The sequence below is a fragment of the Sorex araneus genome, chromosome 4 (assembly GCF_027595985.1).
Source record: "Sorex araneus isolate mSorAra2 chromosome 4, mSorAra2.pri, whole genome shotgun sequence".
Taxonomy (NCBI): Eukaryota; Metazoa; Chordata; class Mammalia; order Eulipotyphla; family Soricidae; genus Sorex; species Sorex araneus.
In genome coordinates this window covers 207,996,253-208,023,133 of record NC_073305.1, presented here as the reverse complement: position 1 = coordinate 208,023,133, position 26,881 = coordinate 207,996,253, and the positions used below count along the sequence as shown (strand labels likewise).

Here is a 26,881-nt window from a genome sequence, read left to right as displayed (position 1 = left end):
GAGTAGAATATAAGGTGGGTTGGGGGAGGAAGAAGCAGGAGGAGAATCAGGGAGAATCAGAGGAGAATGGAGTTGGGAGTGGAATAAACTGCAACTGACACCAACTGGCCTGGCCCTTGTTCCTTCCTTCATCCGCCCACCTCCCTGGAGTGGGGGAAATGGCCCGAGACTACCTAATGCAGGCAGCAGAGAGAGAGAGAGAGAGAGAGTTGCATAAGCCCCCTTTGTATTTACTTTTAGTAAACACACACATATGAAATTTCCATTGAAAATCATAGTTTGGATTTAATACAGCCAAACCCTGCATACTATGTATGTGCATGTAAATGGATTAGTCTGTTTATTCTCTTCTCTACTGGCCTCTCCAGTTAATAACCATTCCATTTGTCCAGTGAGCCTATTAAGTCTTAATTTTTGTTTTCACTTTTTGTTTTCACTATTTCCATCCTATTGTGCCTTAGGGATTCCTTTCATCTAGATTTTTAAACATTTCCCAGAGGGCATCTTCTGCCCACTGAAACCACCACTCTCATCTAAATCATATCTTAGTAGCCTTTGAATTGCCACCTTGTACCTCCTTCTATTTTTTAATAACTATCATCTATTCTACATTAAAGCCACTGTTACAAGGTCTTTATTTTTATTTTCAGCTGTTCTTTAGGCACCATGATTTACAATGTTTTCATAACAGGGTTCCAGGCATTCCAGCACTATGCCCACTCCTTGAGTGTCACTGTCCCTTGCCTATTGTCACAAGGTCCCATCCCATCCCCTGCCCTACCCCCTTGGTGGTCTTAGTGCTGCTGGATGACTCAGGGTCTGTTGCTATCAGTCATTTGTTCCCTTCTTCAATTTTTTCTTTAAGGTCACAGAGAGAGACAGAGAGACAGAGAGACAGAGAGACAGAGACAGAGACAGAAGGAGGGAGGGAGAAAGAAAAAGAGGAAGAGAGGAAGAGAGAGAAAGAGAGAGATCTTTTTCAATATTATCTCTCATCACGTCTCTTCTATGGCTCTTGATGTCTTGATCACATGCAGAATAAAACGGAGGTATTAACTATTATTCAAAAACATGATTTTAAAAATGGCCAGAAGGGCTCCACAGTGTCCTGTGACAGTCTGTTCATTTGCCAATTGGTGGCCTCCCTCTGCCACATATTAATTGTGTGACATGATGCTCATAAACAGATGATTTATCTGAGATGGATTTCTTGAGGTGGAACTACTAAGGGAACCAAATAAAAGAAGTGTCTCCAATTTTATCATGGGATGAGAGAGGGTGAATAATGCTGCCAGCTTAATTTCTAGGAAATTGGCTCTAATTTATCTTTGCACCAAATGTATATGAGAATGTCTGTAAAACTGTGCCCTCAACGGCAGTGAATTTTGCAAATTTGTCCTGTATCTTAACTTCATAATTTAAAATACCATATCCATTTTAATTACATTTATTTTATTCCAAGTGGCTCATACACTTTTCTTTTTATTCCCGAACCTTGACGGATCATTTGTGAGTTGTCTATTGTTGGGTTCTGCCCTTATTGTTCCAGGAGTGTCAATTTTATATCTTGGCTGCAGAAATCATTTTTTTATATCTTCATCTCTTCCCTGCATCTGCAGAATAGCTTTGCTGCTTCTGGTGGGAGGCAGTGTGGATCCTACTTATGTGGTCATGGAGTGCTGGGAAGGAGAGGTGAGCTTTCCAACCTCCCACTCAACTGCTTACTAACTGCAAACTTAGCCGGAGAGGCTGCTCTCTGGAAGGGTTGAGGGAGAGTGCCTGCCTTTCCTGGCCAGATTCAGCACGCCTGCTGTAAAGGACCAGGGAGAATAAATATTTTGGACTCTGTAGTATTTAAGCTAAACAAAGCTCTGCATATTGCAATGGCTAAGCCCTGCGCGGTGATGCTGAAGACCACAGACCCGTGTGTTTCAACCTTTCTAATTCAAAAATAGGGGAAATAGAGACCATGAAGGAAGAAATAGCACTGTCTTCCAGTTGTTCATCGATTTGCACGAGCGGGCACCAGTGACGTCTCCATTGTGAGACTCGTTGTTACTGGTTTTGGCATATCGAATACACCACGGGTGTGAGGGCAGGATACTCTCTTGGTAGCTTGCCGGACTCTCCAAGAGGGACGGAAAAATCGAACCTGGGTCAGTTGAGTGCAAGGCAAATGCCCTACCCGCTGTGCTATCGCTCCAGTCTGAAGGAAGAAATAGAATACATTCTTTATAATAAAAATATTTCCATATCTAAGTTTTCAGCAGGACCCACTACAGGATCAGGCAGCCCATGTGTTATGGAGCAGTAACTCTTTTTTGCAGACTGGCAAGAAATTTCTGTGGGCTGGCACCTGTCTGCAGACCAACCATTGAAAATCTCAGACTTCTGCCCTAGATAACACACAGGTGAATGGGGATAGTTTTAGTCCAATAAGGCTCTTTTTTTATCTTTTTTTTTTCTTTTTGGGTCACACCCAGCGATGCACAGGGGTTACTCCTGGCTCTGCACTCAGGAATTACCCCTTGTGGTGCTCGGGGGACTATATGGGATGCTGGGAATCGAACTGTGTCACCTGCATACAAGGCAAACACCCTACCCGCTGTGCTTTTGCTCCAGCCCCTCCATTTTTTTTTTATTGAATCACAGTGATATACACAGTTACAAAGTTGTTTATGATTGGATTTCAGTCATATAATGTTCCAATGCCCATCCCTTCAGCAGTGTATTTTGTATTTTTTCCCTCCATCAATGATCCCAGTTTCCCTACTGCCCCCTCACTCCCCACTTCCCACCACCTACCCTATGGCAAGTACTTTTCTTCTCTCTCTCTCTCTCTCTCTCTCTCTCTCTCTCTCTCTCTTTCTTTCTTTCTTTCTTTCTTTCTTTCTTTCTTTCTTTCTTTCTTTCTTTCTTTCTCTCTCTCTCTCTCTCTCTCTCTCTCTCTCTCTCTCTCTCTCTCTTTCTTTCTTGGCCATATGGCTTGCAGTACGGATAAAAAAAGGCTATCAAGTATATCCCTTCACCTCTGCCCTTCAACTGCCCCGTGCCCCCAACACACACTCTTGTGGCAAGCTTCCACCTGTTCTCCTGACCCCTGTTTACCCTCACTTTGGATATTAGTCTCATACTATATGTAATATATAGTATATATATATATACACATATATTATATACCACAAATGAATGCAGTCATTGTATACCTGTCCCTCTCCTTCTGACTCATTTCAGTCAACATAGTAGTCTCCATGTCCATCCGTTTATAAGCAGATTTCATGATAAAGCTCATTTGTTGACTCTAATGTTTGGATTGCAGGTGGTTTGCCCATCACGCCTTCTCCATATGTTATAAAGCTACTTCAGAACACAACATCCCTCCCCCACCTCAGCTCACTGAGTATTAGGGGCCAGGGGCTACAGTTCGCACACTCCTCTCTCTTGTGCTCTTGGGGCAATTGAATAGTGATAATTGCAAATAACTTGGTATGTGGCTGAGCACAGCCTAAGCGTTTTGCATATATCATTATTATTCTACACTAATATAATTTTGTTGTGCATCATCAAAGTTGTCATTTTTTAAACGAGGGCTAATTTTTGTCTTACCTACTTGCTGGAGCATGCTGAGGGTGATCTAATTTGTGTGGACATCCTTGGTCCATCATAGACATGGGGATGCTTTTGTTTCTCTTTCTTTGTGTGAATGCATGTAATTGGTCTCCCTCTTCATCAGTCATGGCTGCCCCCACCCCGTACCCTGCATTCTCCGCTCCAGGTGGCTGACTCCTTCTCCTCTGCAAAACAGCCTGTCCTCTTCTGGCGTTTAAATTCCTGTCCAGTTCTAAACCTTCACTTTTCAAACAACTGGCTTCCTCCCAATCCAGAGATAATAAATAATATTCACCAAGTCTCGGGACCCTCGAGGTCATTACACAACAGTCATTGGATTTTCCCATCCAGGTTGCTTTTCTTTTCATGGAATCCATCCACATTTTCTGCACCTGCCCCTGAAAGCTTTAGAAAACCTCATCTCAGACACTGCACTTTGAACATCGTAGCACGTGGCTGGCACCTTTGGAATGGAAATCCCCAGTCCCGGGACACTTGGCCTATAAAGGGAAAGGCTTTCCTTTCTCCTTTCACTGCAGCCCTTGTCGTTGTTGGCTATTTGATTGAAACTGCTTCTGGGGAGGAGGGTGCTTTGCTGGGGCACATTCAGATTGCTGCCCCTCGCGTGCCCACGAGTGCCCACCCCTCAGCGTGTTTTCTGGAGGTGGGTGGGTTTCTGTGAATAAAAGCCAAGTGTTTAAGATGAGTCTGGGGGCTGGAGCGATAGCACAGTAGGGAGGGCATTTGCTTTGCACGAAGCCAACCTGGGTTCTATTCTCAGCATCCCATAGGGTCCCCTGAGCATCGCCAGGAGTAATTCCTGAGTGCAGAGCCAGGAGTAAGCCCTGTGCATCGCCAGGTGTGACCCAAAAAGCAAAAAAAAAAAAAAGACAAAACAAACAAAAAAAACCAAGATGAGTCTGAGCTGGATGTGTCATGCCTTCTCCACTTTCCTGTTTTGTGACTTTCCAGTGAGTTCCTCGAGTTTAGAGCCTTTTGTCTGTGAAATGGCAATGCAAAATGCAGGAAAGAGGGTGCTGGAGAGAGTCTGCAGAGTCCTCAGAGTCCTGAATCTGTAGGTACCCAAGCCTGGGAGCTGGCCTCCTCGGCCCGTTATTCCAAATCCAAATTGGATTAAATGTGAAGGAATAAGTTACTGTGTCATATGCGATAACCCAGGACAACAGCTCCAAGTTTCTCCTAGTCTCAGAAATTAACATCCCTAGAAACAAGGATGCAGGCATTTTCTAGAGCAAGGATCAGTGGCCTTTTTTTTTTTCTTTTTGGGTCACACCCGGTGATACACAGGGGTCACTCCTGCCTCTGCACTCAGGAATTATCCCTGTCGGTGCTCAGAGGACCATATGGGATGCTGGGAATCAAACCTGAGTCGGCTGCGTGCAAGGCAAACACCCTACCTGCTGTGCTATTGCTCCAGCCCCCAAGTGGCCTTTTTTTTTGGTCAGGCCACAGAGAAAATATTGTTCAGGCCCCATCATCTCTGTTGTCAGTCTTCCTCTCTGTCACTGCATTGTACACGAAGCCTCAGACAATAAGCACCCAGTGTGTATGGATGAGTAGCCATAGGGCTTTATTACAAATGCAAAGAGCCACTGGATTTGCCCTGGGGCCGTAGTTCACCTAATGATGGTTAATTTTTTTTTTCTTTTTGGGTCACACCTGGTGATACACAGGGGTTACTCCTGGCTCTGCACTCAGGAATTTTCCCTGGCGGTGCTCAGGGGACCTTATGGGATTCTGGGAATCGAACTCGGGTCGGCCGCGTGCAAGGCAAACGCCCTACCCGCTGTGCTATCGCTCCAGCCCCAAGATGATGGTTAATTTTATGTGTCAGCATGACTGGATGCCCAGACATTTAGTTCAACATTATTCTAGGTGTATCTTCTCGCTGTGTACTTCTGGATGAAATTAATATTTGGAGCATACCGAGTAAAGCCTGCAGATAGCCCTCCCTAATGTGGGTGAGCCTTATCCAGCTCGTGGAAGGCAGGGCTTTTTATCGGTAGAGAAGGAGAGAATTTGCTTTCCTCTGCATGATTGTTTTCCAGCTGGGACACTGGACCCCTGCTTTCAGAGTTGGATGAAATGAACACGCTCTGTTCTCCTGGTCCTCACATCTTTGAACTGCATACCTTGAGGACTTCGAATACTCCAGAAATCACGGGAGCCTATGTCTTATAATAAATCCCTTTGTGTCGATAGAGAAACACATCATCTATTACACATGTATCTATAACATCTCATGTATTTTGTTGATGATGCGGGTGATTTTGAGCAAGTCAAACCCCAATTTCCTCGTCTGAAAGCTGCTGTTCTCTTTAAGAACATTGTGCCAAAATTTAGATTAATGCAGTCAAGTCTCAGCATTATGTCTTGCATGACTAACTTCCTCAGGATTAGAACAGAAAATGTAGGGAAAAGGCATTAAAACCTTCAGCAAGCTGAGACAGCGCAGGGAAGAAGTCTCAGATGAGGCAGGACTGGAGATGGATCTATCCACAGGATAAGGAGAGACTGTCGCAGCGCCTTGAACATGGTCTCAAATCACCCCCTCTCTTAAGCTCTGGACTCAGTTTCCAGTCACCTGCTTAAAGCACTCTGCCATGGGAAAGCTTCCTGGAATCCTTTTAAGCTGGAAGAGAACTGGGAACTTCCCCCTCGCTCTCTCATCCCACACTGAATTCCTCTCTCTGTTGCTTATCCCTCGGGGAATGGTAAGAGGACCTGCCCAGTGACACAGGTCACACCCCATGCGGTCCTCAGCCCTCGCTCTCTCTACAGCACTTCTTTCGAATCCACCCTCTCTAGTCCACCTGCATTGTTACTATTCCTGACAAGCCCCATCTCTTCTCCCTTGGGCCACCTTATCTACCTCCTTCCTGTGAGTCAGGCTCCCTACCAATTCTTCACATAGCAAACATTTCTCTATTTCTGGGGGGGGGAAAAATCTGCGATGTTCCTCTTTCCCCAAGAGTTTGGTGAGCCAAGTTGTCCCCAGCGTGATGTCTAAACTCTCTGGCGTAATTTCCTATTTAGCCTTGGGAATCTCTCTAGCTTCATCTCTTCCTTCCTTCGATGTACTTTGCCCAGTAGTTCCCTGTACCTACTCTGATCGGCCCTCTTTGGGAGGCAAATCTATTTTCCATTTTCTTGGGTTCTTTTCCTTGGCCTTAAAAAATTGTGCAGACTCACGTGTGGAATATAAAATAACAGAATGGGAGACTAACACCCAAGGATAGTAGAGATAAGGACCAGGAGAATTGCTCTATGGCTTGGAAGCTGGCCTCACATGCTGGGGGAAAAGGCAGCTCAGATAGAGAAGGGATCACCAAGTAAAGGATGCTTGGAAGGCCTGCTTGAGATGGGAGATGTGTGCTCAAAATAGACTATAGACCGAACATGATGGCCACTTAATACCTGTATCACAAACCATGATATTTACTCTCTGTCTCCAAAAGGAGAGAGAGAGTAAAAGGGAATATGCCTGCTACAGAGGTGGGGTGTGGGGGTTGTGGGGGGGGTGGGGGGGTGGGAGGGATACTGGGAACATTGGTGGTGTATAATGGGCACTGGTGGAGGGATGGATACTTGAACATTGTATGACTGAAATGTAAGCATGAAAGTTTGTTGTCTGTAACAACCTCATGGTGGTTCACTAAAAAAAAATTTTTTTTTAAAAAATGTGCAGAGCCAGAAAAATAATACCGGGGTTTAAGACACTTTCCTTGCACATAGCAGATCCCCGTTAGATCCCCATATGATCCCCTGAGGAGCCTCCAGAGTGATCCCAGAGCATAGGTGGGTGTGGTACCCAAACAAGCAAAACTAAATGCAGATACCATTTGGCCCGGGAAACTTTCACTTTTATTCTTTCTAGTCTGAATCAGGAACTGGAACGATAGCACAGCAGTGGGGCATTTGCCTTGCACGCAGCCAACCCAGGTTGGATTCCTCTGTCCCTCTCAGAGAGTCCAGCAAAAGCTACCGAGAGTATCCCACCCACATGGCAGAGCCTGGCAAGCTCCCCGTGGTATTCGATATGCCAACAACAGTAACAAGTCTCACAAGAGAGACAGTACTGGTGTCCGCTCAAGCAACTCGATGAACAATGGCAGGACAGTGCTACAGTGCTACAGTCTGAATCAGGTCCCCCTGCTCTTGCTCCTATAACCCCCTGCATTTCCTGACATGACATTGATCACATACATTGATCACATACATCACTTCAGTAATTCCATGAAACCAGCCACTGTTGCTCTTTCCTCGTATGTCACATGGGGACCATTTCCTGTTTACAGCGAGTGTCAGTTCAGTGCCATGGATGTCCAGAACTCTGCCATCCTACAGGATGCCACAGCATGCTCCTATCTTTGCACAGGTTCACTTGACAGACCCCTCCTGCTTCGTCAGCACCCAGGGTTTGATTTAATCAGGTCTGGTAAGACACAGAAGTGATTTTCATGAAGGATAGGGTGTTTATACACACAGATCTCCGGAGGCAGAAAGCAACACCACTCTGTGTGTGTGTGTGTGTGTGTGTGTGTGTGTGTGTGTGTGTGTGTGTGTGTGTGTGTGTGTAAGAGAGAGAAAGAGAGAGATTAATGCTGGGTGGAGTGATGGAAAGCAACAGGGAAGTAGACAGAAAGAACGGGGAGATGGAGAAAGCATGGCCTTTACCGTGACTTTTGTCAGAAGAATCGAGAGGCAAGAAACGCAGGCTGAGTGGGTTTCAGATGGGTCATGTTAGTAATTTTCAGGGACTTAAGGTCAACCATGATCCCTGGTAGTCTAGAACCGGACCCTATGTGATTTGGGCAGTGGGGTATTGGCTGGTACGTGAATGTTCATAGTGGAGGTAGTTGGGCTTTAGAAGGCTTGTTTCCACCTGTATGGCTGGCTTCCGGGTCAGCTTTTTGCAAGCTCTAACCCTGGGAAGGACAGTTCATTCCTGTTGCTAGAAAGTCTCAGGATGCCCAAGTGCCAACATTAAAATATGCTATGCTCAAATGCTTTCTTCACAGCTGAGTGAAATCTCTTCCTCCCGTTAGTCATGCAGGGCATGCTATACCTTCATTGGATGCCTCCGTGTCACTGTGGAGTTATAAGCATTTGAATCTCACTTGGGATTTTAAGATGAGTGGCAGAAGCCTTAGGAATATTTCTCCCTCATGTGCAACCTCCCTAGAATATAGTGTCCCCTTGGTAAATATTTGTTAAATAAATACCTGAGACGACCCATATTCTCTCTCTTCTATTTTCTCGTTTGCTTTTATCTTTAATAATTCTTTTCTTCCGCTTTGATTTTGGCTGGATTTCGTTTTATTTACTGAGAAAGTATTGTATCATTCTGTTAAATGCAAAGAGAGAGAAAAAAAAAATCCGTCCCAGAAGAACACGTGTCCTGTGCTCTTGTCTAAAAACAAACATACACCTACACACACATATTTTATATACACACAATATACATATCACTATGTGAGCCTGGAATGATCTCCAGCAAAATGTTAGCAGTGTTACCTCTGGTGGAGAAAATGCTGATGACAAGTAATTTGATACAGGAGCATGCTCACTCAGGCGTAGTATCCCAGCCTGCCTGGTTAGCTTCCCAGGCTTCACTGTGGACACTTCCGGCTGCACAGACTCCACGGGGGACAGGGGGATCTTTCATTCAAGGAACACTGAACTGAAGGGGTCGAGCCCCAGGGGGAAGTGGTGTATGTAGCTTTGAAGGGGTCAGGCTCTGTGCTTCTGGGTCCTTGATTCGCAGCAGCTCCAATTGGCGGCCCCAGTTCCTCACCGACAAACGGAGATCGAGAGCATTTTAGCTGTCCTGTCGATAATGAAAGTTTGTGCCAAGATGGTAACCCGCAGAGAGAGGCCAGCAAAGGCCTGTGGGGACAGGAAACCTCAAAACTGCTGCAGCGAAGACCCTGGATGGCAGGAGTGTGCAGGGCACCTGGGCAGGGGCACATCTGCCCTTGTGTGTGGCGTGCACTCACTGCCCTTAGGGCCGTGGGGCTGTGGGGTATCCATTATCCTCCTGACCTCTGGCTCGTGGTTCTTTCGGAACACCCCACCCTTTGGAAAGCTTCTCCGGAAGAACAGAGAGCACCCTTCGAGGACACAGCTATGCCTTCAGGGGGCTATTCCATCTCCACGGGGTGCAATGCCTGTCCCCTCCCCTGACTGGGTTCTGAATTACTCCCTATTCTTTCTTTTTCTTTTTTATACACACTGAGGATCTTCCTGTTTGTTTTTATCTTTTTTTAAATTTTTTTTTAATTGGTGAATCACCATGAGATAAAGTTACAGACTTACAAATTTTCATGCTTGCATTTCAGTCATACAATGATCGAGTACCTAACCCTCCACCAGTGTCCATTTTCCACCACCAGTGGTCCCAACATCCCTCCCACCACCCCCACCCTGTCCCCTTCGTGCCTCTGTGGCAGGGCATTCCCTTTTGCTCCTCTCTCTCTCTCTCTCTCTCTCTCTCTCTCTCTCTCTCTCTCTCTCTCTCTCTCTCTTTGGGTGTTGTGGCTTGCTACAGAGGTATTAAGTAGGCATCATGTTCGGCCTATAGTCTATTTTCAGCCCGTCTCTCCCATCCCTAGTGGGCCCGCCTAGCACCCTTTGCTTGGTGATCCCTTCTCTGTCAGAGCTGCTTCTTCACCTAGCGTGGGAGGCCAGCTTCCAAGCTGTGGTGAATTACTCCCTACTCTTTAACAAATACCACTTCCCCCATCCCCAATGCCCACCCATCGCCTTCCAGCATTCCCAGGAAGGAAGCCAGACCCTGCAGGGTAATTGACTTCAGAGGCAGCAATGTCAGTATAACTGTGTCTTGGTCTCTGTCCCCTTGCACAAACAGGTGCCCTGTTTTACTCCTGGGAAGAAATGGTCCCTATCTGTCACCCCTGGCCACCGCTCTCTTAGAAAACCAAACTGAACCCAGCACCTATCTGGTTAAAGTCCCCCAGTACTCAGAAGGCCTGAGGGTCCCTACCTGTAACTGGTGGCCAACTGGGAGTAACTGAGAGGACCTGAGGATGTGATGCAGGAGGTTACCCAGGTCACCTTAGCAGGATTGGGGGTCCCCCACCCCGGGATCAAATACATTTGTAGATTCTTTCCATTTGGGCATTTGGGGAAATTGGAGCTTAAGGTCAGTCCTTCTAGCAGGCTCAGGCTTAAGGAGAGGAGGAGCAGAGTTCAAGGTGGCGGTGTTCAAGGTTGCAGAGGGACATTAACCCTTCGCACTGCCCAATTTGGATCCCGGCTTTACCTTTTCTTAACTGGTAAAGTTAACTTTACCTTGGGTAAGTTCACTTCACCTCTTTTGAGCTTCCTTATTTTTGAAATATAAATAGCACAATTTTACTCCCTCACTGACTACATACCGAGTATCTGGTTTGTGCGGGCACTGAGCACTGGGGAACTGAGGACTAAACTGGTATACTGAGCAAAGCACCCCACCCAGGCTTCCTCCCCTCCCAGACTGAAGCGTGCTCGGTGGTAAAAATTAATCCAGAAGACACTCCATTCTGGAGTCATCGACATTCCAACCCAGGGAATGTAACTTCTCTTCCTTGACTTCCTAAAACTTTATGCCCGCTCTCTCCTATTTTCTAAATAAAACTATTTACCTTGCTTAAAAAAGTTAATTAATCAAGGAACCCCAAATTAAGCAAGCTCTGGGAAAGATACTGGGAAGAGATTATGTATGGTTTGGGGAAATCTAACAGGACATCTAATACGGGTTTGACTTGGCAAAAGCCACACCCAGTGGAAAGCTTAAGCAGAGAGTTGAATCCTCCACATACAAGTTCTGAGAATAGAGAAACGTGTAACACTCAGGTGAAGCAGTAGGGGTGGGGAGTCTTGAGGCATGAGGGTTGAGGCTGGGGAGGTTGAGGATCTTGAAGAGTAAAGAGATGAGTCTGAGGGAAGAGATTCTAGACCAGGTGAGGGATTGAGATCTGGATTGAGTGGACCAAGCTGTCGTAGGCTCTGGGAACAAGGTCCTGTTTCAGATTCAGCCCTGGGGTTGTTGGTGGGATTCGGTCCCACACAGGCCACTGGACCAGGGACATTGGCTTCTTCTTGGTTATTGCCAGCGGGTGCCTCAGTTTCTTGCATTCTGTATGTCTGCCGAGGACAGCTCACATTACAGTGAATAAGCAAAAGGGAAATGAATACTTCATGACCTCCCCTCAGAGGTGACATCCCATGTTCTGTCAGAAGTGAGTCGGGGAGTTGGATCCGTTACACGGCATCGGATCCAGAATGCAGAAATCACGAGTCATCTTGGCTGCCTGCCACAGCAGCAGATTATTCCAGGGACTCCTGGGTAGAGATCAGGCTGGTCAAGAATGAATGACTCAAGGGTCAGATGAGGGTTAGAGAGAGGTAAGGGCGAATGATACCTCTGGAAGGGCTTGGGAACATTACTCTGGCACTCTGACTGGTTCTTTTTAAGCCCTCCCTTGCTTTCCTTCAGTGGCTCTCTCAGCAAAGGATAGGTATCTGCCTCCATTTCCACACCAAGCATCTGAGGTAATGATCCGTGTCATTGTCCTGAGTTAATATTTATTGCATGGCATGGTTCAGCACTTGGCACTCAATGGGCCTCAGGGCCTATTAATAAAGATGAGCGATGTGAATTATTCACCACTTATTGCTACCTGGTGTTTCATCTGTGGGAGAGAAAAGAGCGGTGTTTAACAACAGTGGAGTAGGTGTGGAGAATCCCTGGGGAGACGGTCCCATGGGAACTGTCCCCAAGAGTAGCTGGGTTGTATGCTGGTACATACATTGGTGTGGATCCTAGATTCCAATGGGGAAGGTGTGTGTGTGGTGTCGGGGGGAGGTGGAAACACTCAGGGCTCTGAATCTCAGTCTTTCACATGTAAAGCTGGCACATGCTTCTTGCTATGTGGGGTGTCCTAGTCTGGGTTCTGCCTGAAGCTGATACTTAGACAAAGATTGCAGATCTAGTATTTGGAAAGGGATTTCAGGAAAATGCTCTAGAAGAATGGGGGAGAGGAGAGAGAGAAAGAAAAGAGAGCAGATAATATCAAGAGTTACCACTGTGGGTTTTCAATTCCGTGGGGGTTGAGCTAAGATAGAAGTTGGATCTCAAGGGATGGAAGGAAGCCGGGATGGAAGGAAGCAGGAGTTCACCAACTCCCAGCATCCCCCAGATCAGTGAGTGATCAGTGATCAGTGAGTGACTCAGTCAGTGAGTCCCAGGAACGTGGGCTAGGGTTGACAATGATGCTTCCATAGAGTCTCATTCAGCCCCCTGAACCGCCTTCGATTCAGCTTGTGTGTAGGCTTCTTCTTCTACAATCTGAGTTTCTGGGGGCCATTTCTTTATTTTCACCCTCCCCCCTCACTCCCTCAAGTAAGGTCAATATGGATTCAGTACATCTTCTTGGAATGAATTATGACGAGGAAAGATGAATTAGATGGTTAGTGTAATTTCTAGCCCCTACAAGGAGCACCATGCTTTCTTTTCTGTGTGTTTGATCACTCTTGGGAGGAGCATGGAGAGTGTGTGCTCAGAGATTCGTCCAATTTTAAGGAGAATGCATAACCATACTTACCTGGCAGGGGAGAAACCATGGTCATGCAGGTAATTTTCCCAGGGTGAGGCTTATCCATCGCACTCGGGATGTGCTGACTCCTGTGATTTCCCCAAATGTGAGAAACTCAACTGCATAATTTTTGGTAGTGGGGGACTGCATTTGTGTCTCCCCAGTTAAAAATGAAGTTTTATAACCCCTGCGGATCTATAGAAAGCTTATACCCATAGTTACCTAGTTCTACTGAAGCACAACTGTAGTGATTTACACTTTGCAAATGATTTCCCCCAGACTCATTTTGATTCATACAAGAGCCCTTGGGATAGGAGATGACGAAGCTCCTTCTGTTGCCTGGAATCTATTAGTCCCATGGGCATTTGTTGTGTTTCCAATCAGACTTGACCTGTCTGGATAAATTGACTTCTGCTCATTCACTTGTCCAGTCAGTATAGTTTCTTGCATGAATAAAAGACAGAGTTAGGGGAAATAGAAAAGAAAGAGAAGTGGGGAAAATTGTCTTTTTCCAGAAATGAGTCTAGCCCCTTCGCTTTTGCACCCAGATTCTTGTATGTTATTATTATTTCCTCTAGTTTATAAGAGTACACTGTGATTTTTGCCAATGCCACTCAGAAAGCTGCTGAACCAGTGCAAGAACCTGACTTTATATACCAGCTTTACCCATTAGACCAGAAATGCAGTGAGTACCACAACCTCTACCTCTCAGCAGCTAGTTCCAGTGAGCACACTCAGACACGAAGTTCTCTTGATTCTCCTTTAAGTTTTCAGTCTTGGGAAAGGGACTTGTTACTGTCCTTATAGATGTGGCAGGGGCACTAGGGGATAGTCTAGGTGGGTTGTAATAAAGGACAAAGCAGATGCCTCTGAAGAATGAATGAAAGAGTCTGGGTATTTAGAATCTTTTCTTTTTAATGGATGTAAAAACCAACTCAAAATCATTTCAGGGAAAAACAAATACATCTTGGATTATTACCTGATTCAGATAAGGCTGGACTCAGGGGTCTAAACAGTGCCACCAGGTGACCACCTCCTTTCTTTTTTTTTTTTTGCTTTTTGGGTCACACCTGGCGATGCACAAGGGTCACTCCTGGCTCTGCACTCAGGAATTACCCCTGGCGGTGCTCAGGGGACCATATGGGATGCTGGGAATCGAACCCGGGTCGGCCGCGTGCAAGGCAAACGCCCTACCCGCTGTGCTATCACTCCAGCCCCCATCCACCTCCTTTTTTTTCACCTGTACTCCTCATCCACACTCTCCTCAGTAAGAAAATAGATGGGTACAGGTACCCAGAGATTGATACCCTCACCCCAGCAGGAAAAGGAAAGTTTGAGGTTCAACAAACATCATGGGGTTCAGTAATTGACTCTGGGGGTGGGTACCTAACTCTTGGGTTTAACTTTGAATAAACTACATGGACAGATAGTTGGGATATGATGAATACCTCCAAAGAAAATTGGGGATTGTTTCTAGAAGAAGTAAGGGATTCCATTGCACATCACTTGCAGATGAGGGTTGTGTTTGGAGAAATTCTTTTTTCAGTGACTGAGTTGTGAGAAAGCTACACTCTTAGCAGTATAGCTTACTCTACACCTGGGTTATGGTAAATGGCCTTTGGGGACCACCTTCATACATGTGATCTATCATTGGCTGAGTTGTTTTCAAGTGGCACATGCTGGCTATGTCATCAGCAAAAAAAATAAAGCCACGTACATGCACTGAAGGTGGTATGCTTGTTGGTTAGGATGAACTCAGTTTCTCCGTTACAAACTCTGTTGACTGCACAGAGAAAGTAGATCTTCCTTTCGGTTCTAAGGTGGAGAAGAGACATAGGAAAGGCACTTGGGTCCCCACCTAGGGTCTCCATCCTCCATCAGAGGCCTGGTAGAGGGAAGAGGAACAGTAGGCAGGGCCCCCGAAGCAGGGGCTTGGCCTGGAAGAAAGGTTGAAATGGGCATCTCTCTGTTTTTCAATTTTGGGGGCCAGGCCTGGCAGGCTGGGGATTGGATCCAGGGTTCCTGTGTGCAGAGCATATGCTCCAGCCCTTTGAACTCTCTCACTAGCCCAGAGCCGATGTCTTTTGATAAAGTACCTATTTTCTGCCCAGAAGTCTCTAATCTCTTTAAAGTACCATAGAGATTCATAAAATAGTTTCTGGAGTCAGACGCTTAAGTTTCCTCATAAATTTTTTTGCTGTGTGAGTGGGAAAAAAACCTGAAATTTTCAGAGCTCAGTCTCCTGTTCTGTAAAATGGGATTGGCGCCATTATTCTGTCATAAAACTTAAAGCCAACAATGCCCAGGAAGTATTTAGTGTTGAGCCCCAGTTCTGTTCATACCGGTGGCCTCTTTGATGATATGAGGTCAGTTAGTTTCCTTCTTTCAGAGATGCAAAAAAAGTAACTTGTGCACAATTATTCCCCAGTTATTCTCTCAGAATCCAGAGCCCATCACCACTTAATAACAAAAAGCTTTGTGTTGAGAGAGATGCCATAAGGTAGCAGAGACAGACTGAATGGAGTGGAATTTTATTGTACGTTTTCTAATTTATACTCAGGCCTTTAGCAGCGCTGTGTGCTCCCCACCTAAATCCATGTGAGTGTGGGATTCTGAGTCAGAAAGACTTTAAGTCCCATTCTGACCCCGGTATTGGTTTTGTGACTCATAAGTCACCTTTAGAATCCACATTTCTGAGGAAAAATCATTTTTCCAATACCACACAATTGAGAACACTCAGGGCTCAGATTTGAACTTTGGTCTCCTACATTCAGAAAGTAGAAATCACAATCTCTTTATAACTCTAGGATTTTTTAACTCTTTATGAATTTCCAAAAATAACATCAAGGATGAAAATGATAAGGTAGCACCTCTCCCCAGCACTACGTGCCTTCAGGAACTCAGGTCCCTGTTGGAAAATCTAGGCAATTTCTTGCCCCTACATCCCGTGATTGCCTTTAGTCACTGGGCAACTCTAAGTGTCTGTTACATTCGACTGAGTACCCACTGCATATGCCTGAGCACCTAGCACACATATCTGAGTACCCAGCACATACAGCTGTGTGTCTAGTATATGCATGTCAGTGCCCACTTACCACACATGTCTGAATGTCCATAGTATGCATCTCAGTGGATGCAAACACTACCTGCTTAAAGAGGGAGTCTGTCAAACACAGGAGCCAGATACTCTGGTCCGCCTGGGGTCAAATGTAGCTTTTCCTGTCTGCTCCATGCATCTCAGCATGACTCAATGGCAGAATGAGAAGGTGTAAGTTCACTTGGACATCAGCACATTTTTAATCTGTTGATTGGTTGAGTGGTCGGTCCTTTGCGCTTTTGAGAGTTCTCTGCTGTAGTGTATTTTTACCTTTTCCCCCAGTGTCAATGACAACTGTGTTGCTGCACTGGCTACCCTTTATTGAGTGTTTTCTTGGGGGAGTTTGGCTCTCTGCCCAAGCTCTGAGCAATACGGGACCCACCTCCACCAGGGTTATTTAAATGTCTCCCTTCTCGGTATGGTCTTTTCTCACCATGCTGTTTAAAATAGCCCGTGGCCATCTCTATCATCAGCTTTCCCAATCTCCTGCCGAGTTTTTCTCAGGGACAATGATGAACCCTTCACACACTGTCTTGCTTCAGCTCCTAGACCATGAGCCCCACAGACTGTGTTTCCTTTGCTGTTGGATCTCAGAACCAGGAGGAAGAACTGGTAATATATGGTAATATCAATGAGTCAATATAGGAGCTGAACATTGATCACATGGCATTGAAATGGCTTTTATCATGGAGCTCCCATTTGACCCAGAAATACAACTTCTGGGAATACATCCCGGGGTGCCAAAAACACACAGCAGAAACACCATCTGCATTCCTATGTTCATTGCAGCACTATTCACCATAGCTAGAATCTGGAAACAACCTGAGTGCCTGAGAACAGACAACTGGATAAAGAAACTATGGTACATCTATACCATGGAATATGACGCAGCTCTTAGGAAAAATGTAGGTCATGACATTTGCCTGTAAATGGATGGACATGGAGAGTATCATGCTGGATGAAATGAGTCCGAAGGAGAGGGACAGATACAGAATGGATGCATTCATTTGTGGAATATGAAAAAGTAGTATGAAACTAATATCGAAAGCCAGGCCAGGAAGACTGGCCACTCCATCTTTAGACTGATGCAACTGATTTTGGGGCATTTAGTTTTCATTTGCATTTTTTTATTATTATTTTTTCTTTTTGGGTCACACCCAGCGATGCACAGGGGTTACCTCCTGGCTTTGCACTCAGGAGTTACTCCTGGTGGTGCTCAGAGGACCATATGGGATGCTGGGAATCGAACCCGGGTCAGCCGCGTGCAAGGCAAACGCCCTACCCGCTGTGCTACTGCTCCAGCCCTCATTTGCATTTTTAGTTCATTGAGGTTATGGTTCCCCAGAGCACGAGATAGAAGAGACCAGAGGCACGACCCCCAGCCCAACCTACCCCTTTTCCAGCTTCTTGCTATCTCAGCAGACACAAGTCCGCCATGTGGCAGTCCTGGGAAGGCTGGTTGGCGCTGCTGTGTGCACTTGCAGTGTCCATAAAAACGTGATTTCAGTGCTGACACTGATACATTAGAATAAAATTTAGTCCTCACTCAAAAGCCCATTAGCTGGAGCCATTTGGCAACCTGTTCCGGCATTAATTTTTATGGAGAGGAAAACGCTGGCGAGGAGCGGGTTGCCCGCCTGGACACGGATCACGTGCCTGCACGGCTGGGCCTGGTGGTCTCCTCCAAGCATCGAACGCTCCAGAGTGTCCCTGCAGCGTCACTCAGGGGGCCCAGGGGGTCATTTTTTTAAGACCGCGCGGTGTGTGTTTGGCTGCGGCGCTGCATCTCAGGCTTGGCAATTACACTTCATTAACATGGAAGCACAAGCTGTAAATCATTGATCAGAAGAAGCAGGTTGTGAAGTGGCCTGGTTGACGCGTCTGCCGGCTGGCAGGGTGCGGACTCAGAGGTGATGGATGCCCGAGCTCTGCACTTGCCCAGGTAGCCCATTAAAGCCGGCCCGCTAATAATGTTCACTAATATTTATTGAGCTAGTTTCCCATGTGCCTGTAAGTAGTTTATCCTCATGGTGACCCTCCCCCCTGCCAAAAAAAAAAAAGAAAAATCAACTCCCAGATTCCAGATGGGGAGAAATTGAATTGCTGGATGGTAATGAAGATGGCCACAGCTGGGGCTGGAGCAATAGCACAGTGGGTAGTGCGTTTGCCTTGCACGTCGCCGACCTGGGTTCGATTCCCAGCATCCCATATGGTCCCCCGAGCCCCGCCAGGAATAATTCCTGAGTGCATGAGCCAGGAGTAACCCCTGTGCATCACCGGGTGTGACCCAAAAAGATGGCCACAGCTCCTCCAGGAAAGCAGGCAGAGGGGTGGGATGCAGCCCAGGGCAGACTGGACTCCGAAAACTGTCCTGTTATCCCCACATTCACGCCTCCTCCTTGGTCTGTTCCCCCGGGGGGCTTCCGGGGGGAAGTGTGAAGAGATGCCGCCCCACATTTAGGTCTGACCACTCACAACCTCCATCCCCAGCGGGCCCCTTTCTCTGGACCAGACCCCGAGGTTGTGAGGGAAACCGAGGAGTCACAGGATTGAATTTGAACCTGTGCTTCTGCACAGCTGGGCAGCGAGCAGCCTGGTCAGGCTGCAGCGAACGCATTTGACTTGGCCTCCGTCTACCTGTCCTCGGAGCCGAGCGAGCGAGCGAGCGGCGGCAGCTGGGCCCGTTCACATCCTATTAACCTTGTCTGTTGGAATGACACCTGGCTGTGCTGGAGCCTTGATTCCTGTAATTAGGAATGTAAACAACTCCCGGCTTGGCTTGCTCTCCTTGGTGTTGGCTCAGTGCCTGCCGGGGCTCCCCCCGCCACCACCCCCACCCCCTGCACCGAGCCCTGCCGCCCCCAAACAGAGTTCCTCCCACAACTGAGGCCGCAGGGACTGTGCCTGCAGCTGAGTTTGGTTCGTAGCGCTGGTTTGTGGGTTGCCTCCGCCAGAAGCTCGGAGGCGTGCCCGCCTGCGTTAAGCTCCCAGTGACCTCACTGGGATAGTTTACTGTCATTTTTATGGACCAGAAGGTGGACTTTTGGAGACATTAACTACATAATCTAAAGTGCTGCATATTTTTGGATTTCTTTTGAAAAAACCCCAAATCCAGAATCTATGTTAGTGTTCCTACTTGGTGTATTGCATTCTACGTGAATTTGAACGCAGTTATAAAGACATAGGTCAGCCATACGGAGCATACAGTATAGTCTTACTGCTGTCAAACCCTTCTGTCATCGACCTATTCATAGTCTCCCCCCACTGCAAGCCCTCTGTGAAAAAAATTTTTTTTTCTACTTCCTCTATGGACTGGAGGAATAGCACAGTGGGTAGGGCGTTTGCCTTGCACACGGCCGACCTGGGTTCAATTCCTCTGTCCCTCTCAGAGAGCCCAGCAAGCTACTGAGAGTATCCCGCCTGCACGGCAGAGCCTGGCAAGCTACCCGTGGCATATTTGATATGCCAAAATCAGTAACAAGTCTCACAATGGAGACCTTATTGGTGCCTGCTCAAGCAAATCGGTGAGTAACGGAAGGACAGTGCAGGGCAGTGCTATGCTTCCTCTATAGTTTTGCCTTTTCTCTGATGCTGAAATCAGGCCATGTGTAGCCTTTCCAAATAGATTTCTTTTACTTGGGAATATGCTTTTGTAAGTCCTCCCTGTCTTTCCATGACTCAAAAGCCCATGTCTTTTTAACACTGAATAATAATCCATTGACTCAATGTACTTCAATTTAGGAATCCACCACCTGCCAAGGGATATCTTGGTGCTTACGTTTTTGGCAATTTGAAGAAAGCTGCTATAAACATCTGTATGCTGGGCTTTGGGCAAGCATGAACTTATGATCCCGTTGGATAAAAAATATCATTATGCAATTGCTGGATTGTACAGTAAGAATTTGTTTTATGAAGTACTGCCATTTCTTCCAGAGACATGTTACTGTTTTGCGTTTTCATCAGCAATGAGTGAGGATATTCTTGTTCCTCCACATTCTCACCAGTGTTGGGTGTGGTCCTGTGCTTTGGATGTTGAATGTTCTAAACAACATTTGGACCTCCATGTTTTGCCTTCAGTGAGCCTTGTAAGCAAAGCATGTCTAATAGAAGTCCAGTGAAACTTCTAAGTAATCCGTGTCTAATAGGAGTCCAGTGAGGTTCCTTGTAGGATAATATTTGTCCAATAATAGTCCAGTGAGTCTTCAAGTAGGTTCATCCTTATCCAATAGGAGTCCAGTGAGTCTTCTAATAGGATAATGCATGTCCAATAGGAGTCCAATGAGTCTTCTAGTAGGGTAATGTTTGTTCAATTGGTATTTATCCAGTGAATCTTTAAGTAGGATAACGTTTGTCCAATAGGAGTCCAGTGACTCTTCAAGTAGGTTAATGCTTATCCAATAGGAGTCTGGTGAGTCTTTTAGTAGTGCAGTTCTTGTCTAATAGGAGTTCATTGAGTTCTGCTAGAAAGGTAATTCATGTCTAGTTGGACTAGAGTGCAGATGGAATGACATCACAAATGCTATACAACAGGCTAAGTAACCCTCCTGTATTTAATCTTCACAATCACCTCATGATTCAAGTCATGTGATTATCTCCATTCAGCAGACACACATGTGCGCATGTGTGTGTGTGTGTGCGCATGCACACACAATCAGATTTGTGCCCAAGGTCAAATCTAGAGGAGCTGAAGATTCAGACCCAAACCTGCCACGTTGTTGGGGCCAGTGCCAGGACCTCAGGGCTGTACTCCCCAGCATCTGAAACTGGTGTGTGTCTCTGTGTGTGTGTGTGTGTGTGAGTGTGTGTGTGGGGGGAAGGTGGGGGGTGTTGTCTCGAAAAATTTGGCAACAGTCAAAGGTTTCAGAGTGTGCAGCACTTGTGCATTATCCATTTCCTGGGTAAAAGGAGTTATGGATGGACAGTTGGGCACTTCTGGAGCGAGAGAGATAGTCCAGCTGTAGGGCACTAACCTTGCACACTGCCAACCCAGATTTAATCCCCAGCATCCCTTATGGTCCTCCAAGCCCACCAGGAGTAATTCCTGAGTGCAGAGCCAGGAGTAAGCCCTGAGCACCACCAGGTGTGGCACAAAAAGCAAACAAAAAATGGGGTGCTTCTGCCTCAGGTTCCTGCAGGGAGTTTCCACACGTTTCAGCCCAGGGTAATTCCAGGGTCTCCATTAAAAACACCTGGCTCATAGGTTTGTGGTGAGACCCCCACAGTCAGCATCTCTGTTTATCCTCACAGAGCACTGAGCCCGGGACCCTTGGGGAGTCTGGAAACCAGAGCATCCCTCTCCTCATCACAGCCGCAGCAGGCACACCGAACCCTCCTCTCATCAATAACATTGATACCAACTAATTTAAACCCACTGAACCAGTGAACTCGGGCTGCAGATGTGTTTATGAGCAGGATACTAAGTAGATATTTTAACTAAGTGGAACATTTCTTGCTTCAATTAATGCAAAAGGTAGCAACTCAAAGGAAATATGAGGAGCATTAAGTTTTATATTGGCACCATTTATTATATATGATATTTAACACTTTTAATCACTTTATTTCCATGTTGACAGCCATGGAGAGAAAAAGAGCTTTCTGTAGTGGTTCAGACCCAGAAATTACTGTCAGACGGAGACAGATGATTAACCCCTGCATTGCCGCAGTCTCCGGAGGATATGGTGAGAATATTTATTAGCATTATTAATGCCAGCCGGGAAGATGAAGTCAGTGGTTAGCCAAGAATAGCTCCATAAGAAATACATTTATTGGGAAGAGTAAACGTGGTAGAAAGGGAATTAACATTTATCGAGAGCCCACTGTGATCCAGGCGCGGGCTGGGCTGCTCACATGCTGGGTTAAATCTCAGAGCAATCCAGTGAGCTTGCTAACATGCAGGTTACAGAGGTGAGGAAGGAGACAGGAAATAGCAATGTATTAGATAGGCAAGGAAATAGAAATGTATTCATTCCCCAGAATTTTTGCATCGCGCTAGTTATCCTAGGGACTCTGTGGGGTGGGTTCTGTGGCTGATCATTGTCTCCATGTGGCTTCTATTCTGATGAGAGAACCTGTCACTGTCACTGTCACTGTCATCCCGTTGCTCATCAGTTTTGCTCGAGTGGGCACCAGTAACGTCTCCATTGTGAGACTTGCTGTTAACTGTTTTTGGCATCTTGAATACGCCACGGGGAGCTTGCCAGGCTCTGCCCTGCGGGCGGGATACTCTCTGTAGTGTGCCGGGTTCTCCCTCTCTGAGAGGGGCGGAGGAATCCAACCCGGGTCAGCAGCGTGCACTACCACTGTGCTATCACTCCAGCCAATGACCAATAAGAAAAGAAAAGAAAAAATGAGGGAACCAGATATTTATAATTATTTTCTATTATTTTTTAATTAGGTCGAGATAAGAAATGTGGAAATATTGGCAACCATGGAAAAGGTTAGCTCCAACAAGAGCTTAGGGTAAGAAATCAAAGAGGACGTTTTGGAGGAAGTGGCTAAGCTGAAAACTCTATGATACCAGTGGTCAGCCAGGTAAAAAGGGAAATCAAGAGAGCATTCCTAGTGTGATGTGGATGGGTAAAATTGCAGTGTTCGCTCTGCTGTCCCTGTACCCTTTGGATTAAGAAATGCCTTATCCTGATGTACGATTATAGTGATGGAAAAGTCAGAAAGGTCGGCACATAACTGAGCACAGATGTCCAGGAAGGCAGCTAGAGGTGGGAGTTCCAAGTGACCCATTCTGAGAAACGGGCAGGGGTGAATAAGTCATAAATCATAAATGATGATTCCCAACAAAACATAAGGACCCCAACCCACCTGTTACCTTGTCTGGAAGGACAGTGAAGCCACTGAAACAACTAGTCAATTAGTAAATGTCTACATGACTTAAAGCAGGGTGTATCCGTCATGAAGATTCCCAGCAACAAGGACCCTCTCTAAGTCCTGTGCCATGCCCCTCCTGCCTCAATGGTCTCAGTGGATTGTCACTATGCAAACAATCGAGAAACCCCATTCTTTTCCTCTTCTTTTTGTCCCATAATTTATGTTGCCAGAAAAACTCCTATAAAAGTGCTCCATAGCCCTGCACGGGGCTGCAACTTCAGGGGGTTGCCTAGTTGTAGTCTGTCTGGACGTTAAATGACTAGATGCCCTTGCTTTCTCGTCTCAAGATGTTTTGTGTGTGATGGACTAAGTAAACTCCTTTCCAACACTGGTTTGGAGAATCCGATGTACTAGGGCACAAAAGTAGGAGGACTCCCCAACTTTAATGGACTCCCCAACTTGAATGGTACCTTCTGGGTGCTTCATCTTCATCATCATCATCATCATCATCATCATCATTATCATCATCATCATCATCATCATCATCATCATCATCATCTGATCGTCGAATTTCTCGAGCAGTCTCAGTAACGTCTCCATTCGTCCAAGCCCTGAGATTTTAGAAGCCTCTCTTTACTCATCCCTCCAACGATGCCATACCGGAGGCTCTTTCAGGGTCAGGGTCCTTATCCTGCACAATCAGTCTAATATTGGAATCCAGGTGTATCTGCGTCTTGCTGCTGAACCCTGACACAGGAGGGAGTCTGATGTTCTTAGGCACAGGGTCACACTGTCACATCTTCAGAGGAAATAGGCTGGGGTCTGCGGTGTGCTGAGATTCCCCGGCGAGGCACCCAGGTCTGGCTGTTCCCAGAGTCACCCGCAGGCACTGGGGTGAGCCCCTGATTTGAGAGAAGCGAGAAGCAAGCCTGCCTCTTCCTCAGTGCAAGGCGGCCTGGTCCCCATTCAGAAAACTGCACACAATGGTTTGCCTGCCTTTCTCCTGCCAGCCAGAGCCACAGTCGCGCGTGGAGATGCAGTCCCTCAGGGACGCCCCCCCAGCCCGGCCCGCCGCCCCTGTTCAAGCCCCCTGTGATGTGTTTGCTGCCGTGTGCATCCCCAGCATTTCAAGTGAGCCCCTGAGAGACAGGAGGGAGGGGCTGGTTCTGCAGCTGCAGCTCCTGCACCCTTGCGTTTCTGCCATCAGGCTGTCACGGTGAGCGGCTCTGAGCGCTGTGCCGGACATCTGGGTCCCGGGGGGCTCTGAGCGGCCACCGGTTCCCAGGGAGCTTCCTGCATAGCAATGCAGACCCCTGTGCTCGGGATGAAGCTGTGCTGGTCTGGCCTGATGACGAGGCCTAGGGAGCAGGGGAGCTTCTCTGTCTGTCTGTCTCTCCTTTCTCTCTCTCTTCTCTCTCTCCCCTCCCTCTCCCCACTCTCTCCCCCTCCATCTCCCCCTCCCTCCTCTCCTCCTTTCTTGCTGCTCGCTTCTCTCCCTCTCTCCCTCTTTCTCCCTCTCTCCCTTTCTCTCTTTCTCGCTCTCTCTCCCTCTCTCTCCATCTCTCTCTCTTCCTCCCTCTCTCTCTCCCTCTCTTTCTCTCTCCCTCTCTCTCTCCCTCTCTCTCCCCCCCCCTCTCTGTGCCTCCAGTTTTGTTCTGCTTTCTCTGGTGACAGGGTCCGAACACTCTGCTGGTGGAGACCCTTCAAACACTGGCCTTGCTCACAGACCTAGGGACTTTCTTCATTTTCTTCCCTTCCCCGCCATCTAGTCCCTGCCTCCTTGTGAAATGAAAATGTTAACCGAGCTTGACCTGGTACGAAATAATGAATATATAGCACCTGGCCCGACTCTGCATCCGATGACTGTCAGTCCTTGCAAGAGATTCAGCTTTCGAGCCCCCCGTTCCCTTTCGTGCATTATTCATTTAACCTTGTTAGCATTGTATATCTCTTTGCCTTATTATTACCTTACTACATGAAATATTTCATTCTACACTCATTTTTTTTTTTCAGCTTCCTTAGCCTAGTGGTACTCCGAGCTTCCTCCTGGCTCCGTGGTCAGGGACTACTCCCAGCAGTTGTCTGAAAACCATAAGGGGTGTTGAGGCTGGAACCTGGGTTGGCTGCATGCAAGACTGACCCATTGTACAATTTCTCTGTCATACTGTTTCTCTGGTTCCTATTGCATATACTCTTGTTTGATATTTTTAATCCTTTGAGGTTTTCTTTTCCATCTTCCGATAATGTATTCTATTTGTTTATCTTATTTATACCTATATATCTTAGCCTTTGCATAATATTGTAAAGAGATTACACATTGTGTTTGTGAGTCACCTTTATTTTTATCTTTCAATACAGCTTCTGAGCTAATTTCTTTTATTAGTAAGTGCAGTTGACTCCATCCTCCGTTCATTTCTTGTTACATGCCATTTCTCATATTGAGTCTAAAACCTCACATATAGAATGTCAAATGGCACTGAAAATTGAAACTGCAGCCAAACACCATAGTGACATATAATTTGTATTATATTCTAGCCATTTACAAATTTAACGTTAATAAATATAAGCACTTTGAATGCCAATGTCTTATTTTCATCTCAGCAAAGGTCTGGCAGAGAAGAGGAAGAATTAAGACTCAGAGAACTGCATCTTGTTCTCTAAACACACACAGCCGAGGGGCAGAACCAGAATTCCCTCTCTGTTCTTCTCACTCAGAGGTCATCGATTGTCCATTTTCACACACTTTTCTGTGCCTGTTGAACAAAGCGGAAGCCCTAGGATCTGTCCTTTATTTTGCTTTTTCTCCTCTTCCCTTTGCTACTGCGATGATTGGCGCGCTCGCACCTTTGGCTCTCCAATCAGCAAGGAAGGAAGACTTCAGTGACAGGGCTCATGTGTGCTCTGGTTGGCTGGAGTTACCTGTGAGGCTCACGCCTCTGTGTGACTGAGGCCTCACTCCTGGCCACAGCGTTCACACTGCAGGTCACGGTATGCTTTAGTCACAGTGCTCCCGCAGAGCTATTGGCTGAGATCACACACTCCAGGTGTTGCCGGGGTCCCAGAGGGCAGAGCCTCTGCAAAATGCTCTCTGTGTTTGCTCCACAAAGGGGAACCCCCTGTCAGAGATTCAGACTTGCAAGACCCCTCGTTACTGATCCATCGCCCAGGTCTCTGTGGACATTTATGGTTTTATTAAAACACAGCTGAGATCTTTCCATCAGCTTTTTCAGAATGTTCTTCACTGGGGCGATAGCACAGCAGGTAGGGCGTTTGCCTTGCATGCATGCAGCCAATCACCCAGGTTCTGATTCCTCCACCCCTCTTGGAGAGCCCAGCAAACTACCGAGAGTATCCTGCCCCCCATGGCAGAGCCTGACAAGCTCCCCGTGGCATATTTGATATGCAAAAAAACAGTAACAAGTCTCACAATGGAGATGTTACTGGTGCCCGCTTGAGCAAATTGATGAACAATGGGACAACAGTGATACAGTGATTTATTAAAAAAAAATTGTGTAGAATTCACAGCAGGTTTAGGATGTGCCAGATATCATAGCAGATTGTCTTATGAATTGTGCTATTCCTCCCCCACCCTCACCCCTGGCCAGGTCACAAATAGGGCTTATCCAAATGCGGGGAATTTTGGAAAGACCATGATTTTTGAAGTCAGAAAAAACAGATATTTGTATCTTGGTTCCATCACTTCTTAGCTCTGGGGTGACTCAGTTCATCCAGA

The 26,881-nt window shown here is 46.6% G+C and overlaps 1 protein-coding gene and 1 non-coding gene across 2 annotated transcripts in view; both read left to right on the top strand.

Moving 5' to 3' along the window:
* HS3ST4 (heparan sulfate-glucosamine 3-sulfotransferase 4) overlaps nt 1–26,881 on the top strand; it is a 473,641-nt gene that overhangs the window by 305,705 nt on the left and 141,055 nt on the right. The window lies entirely within an intron of this gene.
* On the top strand, nt 13,231–13,393 carry LOC129404633 (U1 spliceosomal RNA). Its single transcript, XR_008630011.1, has one exon. It is a non-coding gene; the product is annotated as a U1 spliceosomal RNA (small nuclear RNA).